Below are 17151 nucleotides of genomic sequence, written 5' to 3'. Positions count from 1 at the left end.
GCCCGCGCCCGCACAAAGCGGACAATTGGGCGTGGCCGTACAGGCTGCCACCTTATGGTCCCGACTGCCGCATCTATAGCAGCAGTCGGACCTATCCTCGGCAGAAGTGCACCGCTGACTGGTGTGGCCAACATCAAGGCAACGGTAACACTGCAGAGGCCGGGCACTCAGGGCCTCCACGGCTGCATGGGTCCAGCCGACGGTTATCCGGCCCGCGACAGCAACCTTGCGAGCGGCCGCGGCAGGACATCGGACCCAGAGGGTGCCCAATCCCGAGGGGGAAGACCGGATTTCGCCGGTATTGATGTCCCCCTCGCTGCACCCGCCCACGCGGGCAACAGCCGCAGCGACCTCCGCCGGCGTGGTCGAATCGACCAGGCCGCGCACCCTAAGGTCAGCTTTTTTGACCGGACGCGCGACCTTTACGCCGGTGCCTGCCAGCGCTTCCGCCACTTTTGTGGCGAGGACGGTGGCCTTGGCGGCCCCATCGGTGCCAGGAACTTCCAAAATTAACCCCCCAGTCACCGCCCTTCGCGGCCTCAGCGAGGCGATGCCAATTTCTGCCAGGTCCACCTTGGACCTGGCAGTGGCCATCGCCTGCGCGTAAGTAATGTCCACGCCAGACGGAACCGTTATGGTAACCGCTGCTGTGCGTGGCGGTCGAGGAGGCAGGGGTGTCTTCCTGGGGGCCGCCGGGACCACCCGTCCTTTTTTATTCGCGGCCGAAGTGGCCTTGGCAGCCGCCTTTTTGGCCTTCCGGCCAACCACCTGGGACCACGCCTCCTGGGGCGGAGGCGCGGCAGACGGTAGCGCCGATTCTGCTCGCGGTCGAGCGGGCTCCGTCTGGGCCGCTATAGCCGCCCCAGCTTTCCCAACTTTCTTATTCTGCTTCGTCTTCCGCCGCACCCTGTCCGAAGACTGTGAGGGGACGGACGGCCCAGGGGCCACCGATCGCAGGGCCGAGTCCGTTCGCGGCGCGAGCTCCCTCCTGAATGACGCCAATTTGGCGTCTATCAGGGCGCCTATTTGCGCCAGAAAATCTGCGGGCACAGCCGCAGGTGGTGGCGAGGACTTTTCTTGCCCGGAGCGATGGCAATCCCGGGCGCCGACGATCGGCGCCGATACTGAGCCCTCTCCCGGGCGCGGCGGCGGAGGCATTGCGGCAGCAGCCGTTCTCGCCTCCACCACCTGCCGGAGCCGAGCCACCTCCGCCCGCAGCTCCGTCATTTGCCCCCTGAGGACGGCATTCTCTGCCTCCAGGGCACGCGTGGCGTCGGTAGCTGACCTCACTGCCAGCTCGGACACCCCCACCCTGCCGTTTAAGGCGGCCACCCTCAGGGCGCGGGCCAAGTTGCCCTTCAGCCCCTTTGACACACCGGAGATTCTGGCCACTTCATCCAGGCTCTCCAATATAGCGGCCGCGACATCCCGCGTTGGACGGTTGCGGAAATTTTCCGCTATATCCGTCTCGTCCGGGAGCGGGACGCTCGACCGCGATGGTCTCGGCACGGGGGCTCCCGGGTCGAATATCGCCGCCACCTCCCTTGCCTCGGCCTCCAGCTGCGAAGCCTCGGCCAGCCTAAGTTTGGCCTCTGCGAGGCCAACATATTCGCCGGTCGTCGGCGGCCGTCCTCTTTTCCTCGCTGACGACGAGCCCGGGACACTCTGCGATGAGTGGTGGGAGGAGACAGAGAAATCTGACTCCTCCCCCTCATCGCACTCACCAAGGCCCGCTGCGGTCCTCTTTTTGCCGCGTGTCGCCGAATGCCTCCGCGACACCGGCTCTGTGCATCTTTTGAGGCGCACGATAGGCCCGCGCACCTCCACCTCACGCTCGTTTCCCCCCTCCCCGGTTGTTTGTGAAAAAGTAGACTCCATACTTAATCCCACGAGTGTGGTCGGAAAGGAGGTCACCCCGGGTAGAGCCGCCATACCCGGGGAAGGCTAATACGCCCGGGGGGTCGCCAGGTACCCCGGGGTTGTCCGCTAACGATTGGTGCACCCACCAACCATAGCTGGCGCTTACTCCAGCTACGCCCTCTTCACCGCGCAACACTGCTTGGGGCTAGGGATTTTTTAGAGAGGTTGTCATCCTCGCGGCCCGGCCGGTTAAGGCAAGACCCCCGTTCCTGTAAAACATGACCACAGGTTTACGGTATGTGTCCGACTTTAGTTGGCCCCTCACCTCGAGCCACTCCGGCATGGTAGAACCTGCCAGGGAATAAATTCCCCGCCGGCACAGCCTTGAGGATCATTAGGGCACGAAGCCCCCCCACCACGACAAGGTAGCGGACACGGGGGGGAACCTTGACATAACCTTGACATAAACTTTTTTTTTTTTTTTTTTTTTATTTTACGTGGAGGAAATCTGCTCGCCAGACACCCCCGCCCCTCCCGGGGGAGCGGGACGAGGGTAGTGTGGGGTTTGACCCACTAAAACCTCCACGGCGACCTGAGGACGCAGGACCGATCGCTGGCGATTCAACGGGGGAGCCACGGGAACTCTTGAAGAACACTACCGCGGCTCCCCCTCGCCTGGCCGGCCATCAGGATGGTAAAGATGGCGGGCCGCGTCCCGGGGGGAAATAAAATAAATCCTCCCCCCTAAAATCCATTTAAATTCGGCGGCGCGAGGGGTCGCACCCCGCACCGCCCCGACACGGCGACCGCGCGATAGGTGACCAGGGCCCCCGCCATGATCACAGCGGCCGCCGGGGGGACGACGAGTATATTGGAGGAGGATCACGGTTAACCCTCCCCTCCATCAGGCGACTCGTCATCCCCCACTCCCAACAGTGGAGGTCCTCCTCTGTTGGCGGGCGGCGGGCAATGAAACCAGCATGTTCTGGTACACCCGCCGCCCGCCTACTCTCAGCTGCCTGGGGTTTCTCGGCGTGGGCGCGCACGCCGTCCCCGGGCACGTCGGGCGGGATCTGTAAGCTCCCGATCCCGCTCGGCAGCCTCCTTCCGCGACATAACATCCTCGCAGAAAGAGATTGCTGCCGCCCACTTCCCCGGGCTCTCCAGCATGGCCCCAACTAGGCTGGAGAGTGCGAGGTCGTGACCGACTTCCCGTTTTAGGACTCGGCGCAGCGCTGAAAAGGCGGGACATTCCTCCAGCGTGTGCTGCGCCGAGTCTTCCTCCGCGCCACAATGGTGGCACACCGTCGTCGCTTCCCGCCCGATGCGACACAGGTAGACACCGAAGCAGCCATGCCCGGTGAACACCTGCGTCGCTCGGTAGGAGAGCCTGCCATGCCGTCTCTCCCGCCACGAGGTGAAGTGCGGCAGGAGAGCCCCGGGGACGCGCTCGCCGGCGTGGGAGCAAAGCTCGGCACGCCATCTGGCGAGCGCTAGTCTCCGGGCCTGGAGCTCGAAGCCCTCGACCGTCTCTCGCTCCGGCGGGGCCCCTCGAGCACGGCTGGCGATGCTTGTGCGCCCATAAACATAGGTGCGCACCGCCGCCTGAAGCTCGAAGGGAAGTTCTCCCGCCAGAGCAAGCGTCGCCACGGTAGACGTGGTGCGGTAACCTCTTATGAGGCGGATGGCCATCCGCCTCTGCAGCCGGCGCAACAATAGCGTGTTGCGCCGGCTGGTCATCACGTACGGCGCCCATATTGGGGCACCGTATAAGGCCATAGACCGCACCACGCCCAGGTATAGGCGGCGCACCAAATCTCCCGGTCCCCCGAGGTTGGGCAGCAGGCGGCCCAAAGAGGCCGCCGCCTTTTCGACTCGGGGGACGAGACGGTCGAGATGCGCATCGAAGCACCAGTGGCTGTCGAGGATCAGTCCGAGATATTTCAACTCGGACTTCACCTCGACGCAGGCTTCTCCAACCCGGATCCACGATCTGGCCGGTGGCCGAGACCGAGGCCGTCCGTGAAACCAGACAGCCTCGGCCTTCTCCGGGGCTATTTTCAGCCCCAGATCGCGGATCCTCGCGACGACGGCTGCCACCGCAACCTCTGCTCGACGGATGGTCCTCTCGAAGGTACTCCCGACGGCGACCACCAACGTGTCGTCCGCGTAGCAGACGAGGGTGGCACCGTCGGGCAGGGAGGCCTTTTCCAGGACCGCGTTGTAACCTAGGTCCCACAGGAGCGGTCCTAAAACGGACCCCTGCGGGACCCCGCGGTCCACTTCCCTCCGTATCATCCCGCACCGGCCCGGGTATTCAACCCACCTGTCCCGCAGGTAGGCCCCGATCACCCGCCTCAGATAGGGAGGCACCTGGTGATCGACGAGGGCCTCCCTAATGGCGGACCAGGGCAGGGTGTTGAACGCATTGACGATGTCAATGGACACCGCCAAGCACACCCCGCCCCTTGCCACGGCATTGTCCGAGAGGGACTTGAGACGGTCGATTGCGTCGACCGTCGATCGCCCCTCCCGGAAGCCAAACTGGCAGTCCGCCAGATCTGGGCCGTCGCGGGACAGGTGTCTGGAGAGGCGGGCAACAATGATCTTCTCGAAGATCTTGCCCGCCTCATCCAGGAGACAAATGGGCCGGTACGCGGAGGGAGAATCCCCCGGCCTCCCATCCTTCCTCAAGAGGACCATCCGACTTTCTCTCCATAGGTCGGGGAACGTCCCCGACCTCAGGAGCCCAGAGTAGAGGCTCCTCAGCCTCTCGCCCAGGACGCTCGCGGCGAGCAGCCAGACCCGGCCGGGGATACCGTCCGGCCCCGGGGCGGTATTCTTGCCCCGGAGCCATTTGACGACCCCGGCCATCTCCTCCGGCGCGACCTCAAGATCCGGGGACCACTCATGTTCCTCTGGCTCAGGGACGGGCCGGGACGCCTCCCCGCTAACGGGGAATAAAGCGTCCACGACCCGCCCGAGCAGCCCCGGATCCAAGCTCTCCGTCACGGGGGGCGCCCAGGGACGCAATCGTCCCAATGCCATCTTGTATGGGCGCCCCCACGGATCTCGGTTTAGAGAGCCGAGGAGATCGCGCCAGGCCTGGTCCTTTGCCCGCCTGATGGCCAGCTGCAGGGCGACCACCTTCTCCCGATATAGCCCGTACAGCTGGGCAGCCAGCACGTCGTCCGTACGTCGTCGTCGACGGGCGCGAGCGTACTGGCGCCGCGCGCGGACGCACTCGGTGCGTAATTCCGCTATCGCGCGCGACCACCAGTACACCGCCTTCCTCGGGAAGACCCTGGCCCGGGGCATGGCGGCGTCGCAAATCGACGTCATTGCGCCCCGGAACCAATGGGCCTCCCCATTCCCGTCGACTGGCCCGGCCGGTGTTGCTGGCCAGGCCACGACGTGGGCCGCCGCCATCAGAGCGTCCTGGTCGAGGCGCTTCAGCGCCCACCGCGGTTGAGGCGAACCCTCATCGGCGGGACGACGACGGGGTGTCGATGGTGGGGCGGCGGAGAGGTCGAGAACTATGTATCTGTGGTCAGACAACGTCTCCACCCCTTCCGCCACCCTCCACCCCGTAATACGGCGCGCGGCCGGGGGCGTTGCCCACGAAAGGTCAACGATGGACCCCCCGTTGTGCCGCACGCACGTATGGACCGAGCCCGTGTTCAGGAGACGGAGCTCCAGTCCCGCCGCCCAATCCAGCACCTCCCGGCCCCTCGAGTCAGTCCCGGGGGAACCCCAAGCCGCGGCCTTGGCATTGAAATCCCCCAGGACCAGCACCGGACGGGGATGGCAGCGGGAGACGCATCTCCCTACCCCGTCCAGATACTGCTCAAACTCTTCGAGGGACCAACTTGGAGGTGCGTATATCGCCACAACCGCGGTGCCGCCCCAATCAACGGCCACGTATCCCAGGCCGCGCTCGATAAGCGAGCACGGCGGGGACCCCGGCCTCCCAGCCCAAATAATCGCGGCGGAGCCAATCGAGTCCCCCATCCAGTGTGGATGTTTGGGGACCCTGTGCGGCTCCGCCACGACTGCCAACCCGGCACCCCGCTCGGCCATGCATTGAAACAGAAGGTCCTGCGCTCTGGCCGAGCAGTTGAGGTTAACTTGTATTATCGGGCCCGGGGGCCCCATTACACAGCCGTGTCCATCGCCGTCACGGCCGCGGATGCGGTGGCGTCAGGGACTTTAGTGGCCCCATTCCCCCCCGCGGTTGCGGCGGTAGCATCAGGCGGTGCCGCCTTTTCGTTGCTGGCTACGGTGGTCGCTGCCTTGGCCATCGTGGTTTCCTTCCCTTTTTTATTGAATCTGGCAGACGACCTTTGGCCGCCTACCTTGCCTCGCCTCGCACCGGCAGGACACGCCCGGCCGCCGAGGCGGTGACCAGACGACCTGCCCGCGCCCGCACAAAGCGGACAATTGGGCGTGGCCGTACAGGCTGCCACCTTATGGTCCCGACTGCCGCATCTATAGCAGCAGTCGGACCTATCCTCGGCAGAAGTGCACCGCTGACTGGTGTGGCCAACACCAAGGCAACGGTAACACTGCAGAGGCCGGGCACTCAGGGCCTCCACGGCTGCCTGGGTCCAGCCGACGGATATCCGGCCCGCGACTGCAACCCTGCGAGCGGCCGCGGCAGGACATCGGACCCAAAGGGTGCCCAATCCCGAGGGGGAAGCCCGGATTTCGCCGGTATTGATGTCCCCCTCGCTGCACCCGCCCACGCGGGCAACAGCCGCAGCGACCTCCGCCGGCGTGGTCGAATCGACAAGGCCGCGCACCCTAAGGTCAGCTTTTTTGACCGGACGCGCGACCTTTACGCCGGTGCCTGCCAGCGCTTCCGCCACTTTTGTGGCGAGGACGGTGGCCTTGGCGGCCCCATCGGTGCCAGGGACCTCCAAAATTAACCCCCCAGTCACCGCCCTTCGCGGCCGCAGCGAGGCGATGCCAATTTCTGCCAGGTCCACCTTGGACCTGGCAGTGGCCATCGCCTGCGCGTAAGTAATGTCCACGCCAGACGGAACCGTTATGGTAACCGCTGCTGTGCGTGGCGGTCGAGGAGGCAGGGGTGTCTTCCTGGGGGCCGCCGGGACCACCCGTCCTTTTTTATTCGCGGCCGCAGTGGCCTTGGCAGCCGCCTTTTTGGCCTTCCGGCCAACCACCTGGGACCACGCCTCCTGGGGTAGAGGCGCGGCGGAGTGTGGGGCTAATTCTGCTCGAGGTCGAGCGGGCCCCGTCTGGGTCGCTATAGCCGCCCCAGCTTTCCCACCTTTCTTCTTCTTCTTCGTCTTCCGCCCCACCCTGTCCGAAGACTGTGAGGGGACGGACGGCCCAGGTGCCACCGATCGCAGGGCCGAATCCGTTCGCGGCGCGAGCTCCCTCCTGAATGACGCCAATTTGGCGTCTATCAGGGCGCTTATCTGCACCAGAAAATCTGCGGGCGCAGCCACAGGTGGTGGCGAGGACTTTTCTTGCCCGGAGCGATGGCAATCCCGGGCGCCGACGATCCGCGGCGATACTGGACCCTCTCCCGGGCGCGGCGGCGGTGGCATTGCGGCAGCAGCCGTTCTCGCCTCCACCACCTGCCGGAGCCGGGCCACCTCCGCCCGCAGCTCCGTCATTTGCCCCCTGAGGACGGCATTCTCGGCCTCCAGGGCACGCGTGGCGTCGGTAGCTGACCTAACCGCAAGCTCGGACACCCCCACCCTGCCGTTTAAAGCGGCCACCCTCAGGGCGCGGGCCAAGTTGCCCTTCAGCCCCTTCGAAACGCCGGAGATCCTGGCCACCTCATCCAGGCTCTCCAATATAGCGGCCGCGACATCCCGCGTCGGACGGTTGCGGAAATTTTCCGCGATATCCGTCTCGTCCGGGAGCGGAACGCTCGACCGCGATGGTCTCGGCACGGGGGCACCCGGGTCGAATATCGCCGCCACCTCCCTTGCCTCGGCCTCCAACTGCGAGGCCTCGGCCAGCCTAAGTTTGGCCTCTGCGAGGCCAACATATTCGCCGGTCGTCGGCGGCCGTCCTCTCTTCCTCGCTGACGACGAGCCCGGGACACTCTGCGATGAGTGGTGGGAGGAGACAGAGAAATCTGACTCCTCCCCCTCATCGCACTCACCAAGGCCCGCTGCGGTCCTCTTTTTGCCGCGTGTCGCCGAATGCCTCCGCGAGACCGGCTCTGTGCATCTTTTGAGGCGCACGATAGGCCCGCGCACCTCCACCTCACGCTCGTTTCCCCCCTCCCCGGTTGTTTGTGAAAAAGAATCCATAATTGGTCCCACGAGTGTGGTCGGAAAGAAGGTCACCCCGGACAGAGCCGCCATACCCGGGGAAGGCTAATACACCCGGGGGTCGCCAGGTACCCCGGGGTTGTCCGCTAAAGATTGGTGCACCCACCAACCATAGCTGGCGCTTACTCCAGCTACACCCTCATCACCGCGCAACACTGCTTGGGGCTAGGGATTTTTTAGAGAGGTTGTCATCCTCGCGGCCCGGCCGGTTAAGGCAAGACCCCCGTTCCTGTAAAACATGACCACAGGTTTACGGTATGTGTCCGACTTTAGTTGGCCCCTCACCTCAAGCCACTCCGGCATGGTAGAACCTGCCAGGGAATAAATTCCCCGCCGGCACAGCCTTGAGGATCATTAGGGCACGAAGCCCCCCCACCACGACAAGGTAGCGGACTCGGGGGGGACCTTGACATAACCTTGACATAACCTTGACATTTTTTTTTTTTTTTTTTTTTTTTTTTTTTTTTTTCAGGAGGAGGGGAATGCTTTGCGCACGCCGCCCCTGGATGTTGGTGGGCGGGAGTGTGGGACTCCCTGGCGAAAAAGGTGCAATGCCTGGTATACCCACTAAACCCCTCCTCAGGCTTCAGCCTTTGCGCAGAACACCCACCGCGGCGTCCCCTCTCGGGATTCCTGCACGGTGAGTGTCTGGATCGTCTGTCATGACCGTTTGACAAAGGCCACGGTAAGCCTATGCTAGAAAATCCTAAAGACAAGAAAAAATAGCCATGGAGCACCTAGACAAACCTAGGGGAACCGAAGTCTAGAAAAACATCTATAAATAAGGGACATAAAATAGAAAATAAATAAGTACATAAATAAAAGTGAAAAAAAAAAAGAATAAATAATTAAATAAATAATTAAATAAATAAATAAATAGTGAACGCCTAGCCTATTGACCCAACCAGATCAACTGGAGGTGCCTCGCATCCTACAGTGCCGTCGCTTTTCTATCCGGTCAAGCTCTTCTCGTTGCTTGGCAACACCGGTGATGTAGCGAACGAGAATTGTCCTGGTGGTGTCGTTTTTTAAAAGCGCCATAAAATTGCCGAGGCTGATAGCTGTACCCATCGAACCCTCGGCGGCGCCCCTCTCGGCAGCAAAACGCCCGCACTCCAAGAACGCATGAACGGGGCCATCAGGCCCGCGCCCACATGCCAGGCAGAGATCACTCGACAAAAAGCCCATCCTCGACTGATACTCAGAGAAGCATCCGTGCCCGGTGATAAACTGGGTCAGGTGAAAACTGAGAATTTTAGGGCCCCACTGGACCCACTCGCTGATAACGGGAATCAAGCGGTGGGTCCAGCGTCCATGCTTTGCAGCGTCCCATCTGTCTTGCCAACGCTGTAACGTGACAAGCCTTTCCTCAGCCTTAACCCGCCCAGCCTCCGACACGAAGCCCTCCGAGCCCCGGTCGAGGGTGGACAGCCTGCGAAAAATGCGAAGCCTTTCCTCCGCCACCAACACCAGAGGCGGCACGCCCGCCAGAACACAAACGGCGTCGAGGGACACGGTCCTGTACGACCTGGCCACTCGGGCCAGGATCGAACGCTGGACCGCGTTAATGGCCTTATCGTTGCCGCACCTCGACGCCACGTGCGCCCAAGCAGGGGCCGCGTAGAGGACCACCGACTCGACCACCCTATAATAGAGCAGCCGAGCCCAGTAGCCCCCGCCCCGGATATTGGGAAGGATTCGGGCTAGCAGGCCCGCGTACTTGGCTGCCTTCTCGCAGCTTCGCCTGACATGTGCACGAAAACACTGATTTCCCTCGATCAGCAGTCCGAGGTAGCGCACGCATCCGCCGCCTCGAAGGGACGCCGAACCGAGGGCCAGCTGGAGGGGCCCCGGAGCCTTCCTGCTGGTCAGGTGCAGGACCTCGGTCTTCTCCTCCGCCAGCTCTAGATGGTTGTCCCCGAACCACGCGCGGATGCGGGCGAGCGTTTGCTCGGCCAACGCAACCACGCGGTCGGCACTGCGCGCGCCGACGAGCAGGGCGACGTCGTCCGCAAATCCTATTAGACTACAGTGCCTGGGAAGAGACATCTCGAGGAGGCCATCGTATTGGGCGTTCCAGAACCAGGGGCCGAGAACGGAGCCCTGAGGCACCCCGGCATGAACTGGAAAACGCTCAGGTCCGGACGGGGTCGTCGCCTCCACCACGCGCCCACTGAGATAGCTACTCAGCACGCGCAACAGCGGAGCCGAGACCCCTTTCCCCGCCAAGGCGCCCAAAATACCGTCCCACCTTACGGTGTTAAAGGCATTCCTGACGTCCAAGGCAACCATTACGCAATGCAATCCTGTACGCTTGGCAGCGTCCCATGTGTCGATGAGGCGACACATGGCATCGACCGTGCTTTTGCGCTTGACAAAGCCAAATTGATTGCTTGCGAAGGCCACCACGGACGCCAGGCGCTCCTTGAGACAATACTCAAACGCCTTGGAGAAGTTCGAGAGAAGGCAAAGCGGGCGCCACGACACCACGCCCCCGGGTCCAGGCTTCTTAGGGATCAACACCAGCCGGCCCACCTTCCACGCCTCCGGGAAATATCCCAGTTCGAGGCATGTGTTGAAAAGGTGGGCGACGTGGCTGAGCGCCTCTCTCCCAAGAGCCCAGACCACGGAGGACGCTATGCCGTCGACGCCGGCCGCCTTCCTCTTGACCTTTTTGATGGCCGCCTCGACCTCGTCCTCTGTAAAAAACTGCCTAGAAGAGGCAGGGCACTCTGATATAAACTCCTCAATTCGAGGGAAAGGAGCCCCACTAGGAGGCTCCGTTACAAAAAGCTTGCGGACGACGTCCGCCACCTCGCCGGCACTAAGGGATGCTGGCGGAGAGCGTCCCTTGACCCTGCCGCTGACCCACAGGTACGGCCGGCCCCACACATCAGCCTCCACGCTATCAGTAAACTTTTTCCACGCGGCGGACTTGGCAATCGCTATAGAGCGTGCCAGGTCCTTTTTAAGGACTTTATACGCCGAGATACGAACTTCCAGGGCCCCGGCGTCCCGACCGCGCCTGGCCCTCTGCAGGCTTCGCCTGGCCTTACAAACCATTTTCCTGGCCGTCGCGATCTCGCTACTCCACCACCACACGGGACGCTTATCGCGCAGCCCGGGGTGGAGGGTGCGAGACGCTCGTCCGGCCAGGTCGACAATCATGTCTATGTACGCGTCCACGTCCTCAACAGTAACAATACTGAGAGGGTTAGCTTCATGCGCATACCTGCAATATAATTCCAAGAATTTCCTGGTGTCGATGCTCCGGCGCGGTGGGCCGAGATGCGGTCCCCGCCCGGCCGCGCACCCACCAAACTTGTGTAGAATGTACCGGTGGTCGGAGGCAGTCTCAATGTCGAGGATCCTGCTCTCCATCAACCTGGCATAGGCGCCGCCGCCACAGAACATAAAATCGATGAGGGAGCGCTGGCTCCCCCTCTCAAAAGTGAAAGACCCGGTACTCTTTACCGGGACGAGGCCCATCTTATTTATGAGCTCGAGGACGGCGTGCCCCCTTGCATCGGAGCAGACCGATCCCCAGGCCGGGGACTTCGCGTTGAAGTCCCCGCCCACTGCAATCTGACCCAGAGGGATATTTCCAATTAGGGCCTCAAGATCACAGAGAAGGGCACCGAATTCAGAGAGAGGAATATTCGGGGAGAAATAGCAGCCAACGAGGGTGAGGTCACCCACGCTGACCGCCACCGCCCCCCGAACGGCCCCTACAGGCCTAACCCCCGCCCCCGCAGCGCCCCTCCCCGCGACCCAGACGGCCGCCTTTCCGGTTTCATCCCTGTGCCAGTCACCTGGAACGGTCCAGGGCTCCGACACGAGGACAACGTCGACCTCGAGCTCACGCACAGCCTGCTGCAGTAAATCGTGGGCTAGCCGACACCTATGCAGGTTTATCTGGAGAACATTGAGACCCCCCAGCCGGATACTCTGTAAACTGGCCATATTAGCCATTGCGCCGCACTAGTATAACGTCTCGTGAAAATCGAAAATTGAGAGTAAATATGGGATTTACCGTCGGCGAGACGTTTGCGCTCTGCTAAAATCGAAGCGAAGGTATTCCGGTGAACCAAACAGTAAATTCCGTGCAGCAATGTTAAGCTCGGCGTTGCCGTGACATAACCTTGACATAACCTTGACATAACCTTTTTTTTTTTTTTTTTTTATTTTACGTGGAGGAAATCTGCTCGCCAGACACCCCCGCCCCGCCCGGGGGAGCGGGACGAGGGTAGTGTGGGGATTGACCCACTAAAACCTCCACGGCGACCTGAGGACGCAGGACCGATCGCTGGCGATTCTACGGGGGAGCCACGGGAACTCTTGAAGAACACTACCGCGGCTCCCCCTCGCCTGGCCGGCCATCAAGATGGTAACGATGGCCGGCCGCGTCCCAGGGGGAGATAAATCCTCCACCCTAAAATCCATTTACATTCGGCAGCGCGAGGGGTCGCACCCCGAACCGCCCCGACACGGCGACCGCGCGATAGGTGACCAGGGCCCCCGCCCTGATCACAGCGGCCGCCGGGGGGATGACGAGTATATTGGAGGAGGATCACAGTTAAACCTCGCCTCCTTCAGGCGACTCGTCATCCCCCACTCCCAACAGTGGACGTCCTCCTCTGTTGGCGGGCGGCGGGCAATGAAACCAGCATGTTCTGGTACACCCGCCGCCCGCCTACTCTCAGCTGCCCGGGGTTTCTCGGCGTGGGCGCGCACGCCGTCCCCGGGCACGTCGGGCGGGATCTGTAAGCTCCCGATCCCGCTCGGCAGCCTCCTTCCGCGACATAACCTCCTCGCAGAAAGAGATTGCTGCCGCCCACTTCCCCGGGCTCTCCAGCATGGCCCCAACTAGGCTGGAGAGTGCGAGGTCGTGACCGACTTCCCGTTTTAGGACTCGGCGCAGCGCTGAAAAGGCGGGACATTCCTCCAGCGTGTGCTGCGCCGAGTCTTCCTCCGCGCCACAATGGTGGCACACCGTCGTCGCTTCCCGCCCGATGCGACACAGGTAGACACCGAAGCAGCCATGCCCGGTGAACACCTGCGTCGCTCGGTAGGAGAGCCTGCCATGCCGTCTCTCCCGCCACGAGGCGAAGTGCGGCAGGAGAGCCCCGGGGACGCGCTCGCCGGCGTGGGAGAAAAGCTCGGCACGCCATCTGGCGAGCGCTAGTCGCCGGGCCTGGAGCTCGAAGCCCTCGACCGTCTCACGCTCCGGCGGGGCCCCTCGAGCACGGCTGGCGATGCTAGTGCGCCTATAAACATAGGAGCGAACCGCCGCCTGAAGCTCGAAGGGAAGTTCTCCCGCCAGAGCAAGCGCCGCCACGGTAGACGTGGTGCGGTAACCTCTTATGAGGCGGATGGCCATCCGCCTCTGCAGCCGGCGCAACAACAGCGTGCTGCGCCGGCTGGTCATCACGTACGGCGCCCATATTGGGGCACCGTATAAGGCCATAGACCGCACCACGCCCAGGTATAGGCGGCGCACCAAATCTCCCGGTCCCCCGAGGTTGGGCAGCAGGCGGCCCAAAGAGGCCGCCGCCTTTTCGACTCGGGGGACGAGACGGTCGAGATGCGCATCGAAGCTCCAGCGGCTGTCGAGGATCAGTCCGAGATATTTCAACTCGGACTTCACCTCTACGCAGGCTTCTCCAACCCGGATCCACGATCTGGCCGGTGGCCGTGACCGAGGCCGGCCGTGAAACCAGACAGCCTCGGCCTTCTCCGGGGCTATTTTCAGCCCCAGATCGCGGATCCTCGCGACGACGGCTGCCACCGCAACCTCTGCTCGCCGGATGGTCCTCTCGAAGGTACTCCCGACAGCGACCACCAACGTGTCGTCCGCGTAGCAGACGAGGGTGGCACCGTCGGGCAGGGAGGCCTTCTCCAGGACCGCGTTGTAACCCAGGTCCCACAGGAGCGGTCCTAAAACGGACCCCTGCGGGACCCCGCGGTCCACTTCCCTCCGTATCATCCCGCACCGGCCCGGGTATTCAACCCACCTGTCCCGCAGGTAGGCCCCGATCACCCGCCTCAGATAGGGAGGCACCTGGTGATCGACGAGGGCCTCCCTAATGATGGACCAGGGCAGGGTGTTGAACGCATTGACGATGTCAATGGACACCGCCAAGCACACCCCGCCCCTTGCCACGGCATTGTCCGAGAGGGACTTGAGACGGTCGATAGCGTCGACCGTCGATCGCCCCTCCCGGAAGCCAAACTGGCAGTCCGCCAGATCTGGGCCGTCGCGGGACAGGTGTCTGGAGAGGCGGGCTACAATGATCTTCTCGAAGATCTTGCCCGCCTCATCCAGGAGACAAATGGGCCGGTACGCGGAGGGAGAATCCCCCGGCCTCCCCTCCTTCCTCAAGAGGACCATCCGACTTTCTCTCCATAGGTCGGGGAACGTCCCCGACCTCAGGAGCCCAGAGTAGAGGCTCCTCAGCCTCTCCCCCAGGACGCTCGCGGCGAGCAACCAGACCCGGCCGGGGATACCGTCCGGCCCCGGGGCGGTATTCTTGCCCCGGAGCCATTTGACGACCCCGGCCATCTCCTCCGGCGCGACCTCAAGATCCGGGGACCACTGATGTTCCTCTGGCTCAGGGACGGGCCGGGACGCCTCCCCGCTAACGGGGAATAAAGCGTCCACGACCCGCCCGAGCAGCCCCGGATCCAGGCTCTCCGTCACGGGGGGCGCCCAGGGACGTAGTCGTCCCAATGCCATCTTGTATGGGCGCCCCCACGGATCTCGGTTCAGAGAGCCGAGGAGATCGCGCCAGGCCTGGTCCTTCGCTCGCCTGATGGCCAGCTGCAGGGCGACCACCTTTTCCCGATATCGTCCATACAGCTGGGCAGCCAGCACGTCGTCCGTACGTCGTCGTCGACGGGCGCGAGCGTACTGGCGTCGCGCGCGGACGCACTCGGTGCGTAATTCCGCTATTTCGCGCGACCACCAGTACACCGCCTTCCTCGGGAAGACCCTGGCCCGGGGCATGGCGACGTCGCAAATCGACGTCATTGCGCCCCGGAACCAATGGGCCTCCCCATTCCCGTCGACTGTCCCGGCCGGTGTTGCTGGCCAGGCCACGACGTGTGCTGCGGCCATCAGAGCGTCCTGGTCGAGGCGCTTCAGCGCCCACCGCGGCTGAGGCGAACCTTCATCGGTGGGGCGACGACGGGGTGTCGATGGTGGGGCGGCGGAGAGGTCGAGAACTATGTATCTATGGTCAGACAACGTCTCGACCCCTTCCACCACCCTCCACCCCGTAATACGGCGCGCGGCCGGGGCCGTTGCCCACGAAAGGTCAACGATGGACCCCCCGTTATGCCGCACGCACGTATGGACCGAGCCCGTGTTCAGGAGACGGAGCTCCAGTCCCGCCGCCCAATCCAGCACCTCCCGGCCCCTCGAGTCAGTCCCGGGGGAACCCCAAGCCGTGGCCTTGGCATTGAAGTCCCCCAGGACCAGCACCGGACGGGGATGGCAGCGGGAGACGCATCTCCCTACCCCGTGCAGATACTGCTCAAACTCTTAACCTTGACATAACCTTGACATAACCTTGACATAACCTTGACATAACCTTGACATAACCTTTTTTTTTTTTTTTTTTTTTTTATTTTACGTGGAGGAAATCTGCTCGCCAGACACCCCCGCCCTGCCCGGGGGAGCGGGTCGAGGGTAGTGTGGGGATTGACCCACTAAAACCTCCACGGCGACCTGAGGACGCAGGACCGATCGCTGGCGATTCAACGGGGGAGCCACGGGAACTCTTGAAGAACACTACCGCGGCTCCCCCTCGCCTGGCCGGCCATCAAGATGGTAACGATGGCCGGCCGCGTCCCGGGGGGAGATAAATCCTCCCCCCTAAAATCTATTTAAATTCGGCGGCGCGAGGGGTCGCACCCCGCACCGCCCCGACTCGGCGACCGCGCGATAGGTGACCAGGGCCCCCGCCCTGATCACAGCGGCCGCCGGGGGGACGACGAGTATATTGGAGGAGGATCACAGTTAACCCCCGCCTCCCTCAGGCGACTCGTCATCCCCCACTCACAACAGGGGAGGTTCTCCTCTGTTGGCGGGCGGCGGGCAATGAAACCAGCATGTACTGGTACACCCGCCGCCCGCCTACTCTCAGCTGCCCGGGGTTTCTCGGCGTGGGCGCGCACGCCGTCCCCGGGCACGTCGGGCGGGATCTGTAAGCTCCCGATCCCGCTCGGCAGCCTCCTTCCGCGAAATAACCTCCTCGCAGAAAGAGATTGCTGCCGCCCACTTCCCCGGGCTCTCCAGCATGGCCCCAACTAGGCTGGAGAGTGCGAGGTCGTGACCGACTTCCCGTTTTAGGACTCGGCGCAGCGCTGAAAAGGCGGGACATTCCTCCAGCGTGTGCTGCGCCGAGTCTTCCTCCGCGCCACAGTGGTGGCACACCGTCGTCGCTTCCCGCCCGATGCGACACAGGTAGACACCGAAGCAGCCATGCCCGGTGAACACCTGCGTCGCACGGTAGGAGAGCCTGCCATGCCGTCTCTCCCGCCACGAGGTGAAGTGCGGCAGGAGAGCCCCGGGGACGCGCTCGCCGGCGTGGGAGCAAAGCTCGGCACGCCATCTGGCGAGCGCTAGTCGCCGGGCCTGGAGCTCGAAGCCCTCGACCGTCTCTCGCTCCGGCGGGGACCCTCGAGCACGGCTGGCGATGCTTGTGCGCCTATAAACATAGGCGCGCACCGCCGCCTGAAGCTCGAAGGGAAGCTCTCCCGCCAGAGCAAGCGCCGCCACGGTAGACGTGGTGCGGTAACCTCTTATGAGGCGGATGGCCATCCGCCTCTGCAGCCGGCGCAACAGCAGCGTGTTGCGCCGGCTGGTCATCACGTACGGCGCCCATATTGGGGCACCGTATAAGGCCATAGACCGCACCACGCCCAGGTATAGGCGGCGCACCAAATCTCCCGGTCCCCCGAGGTTGGGCAGCAGGCG

Source organism: Megalopta genalis, chromosome 10 (genome assembly GCF_051020955.1).
Source record: "Megalopta genalis isolate 19385.01 chromosome 10, iyMegGena1_principal, whole genome shotgun sequence".
NCBI lineage: Eukaryota > Metazoa > Arthropoda > Insecta > Hymenoptera > Halictidae > Megalopta > Megalopta genalis.
This window is presented reverse-complemented; position numbering follows the sequence as displayed.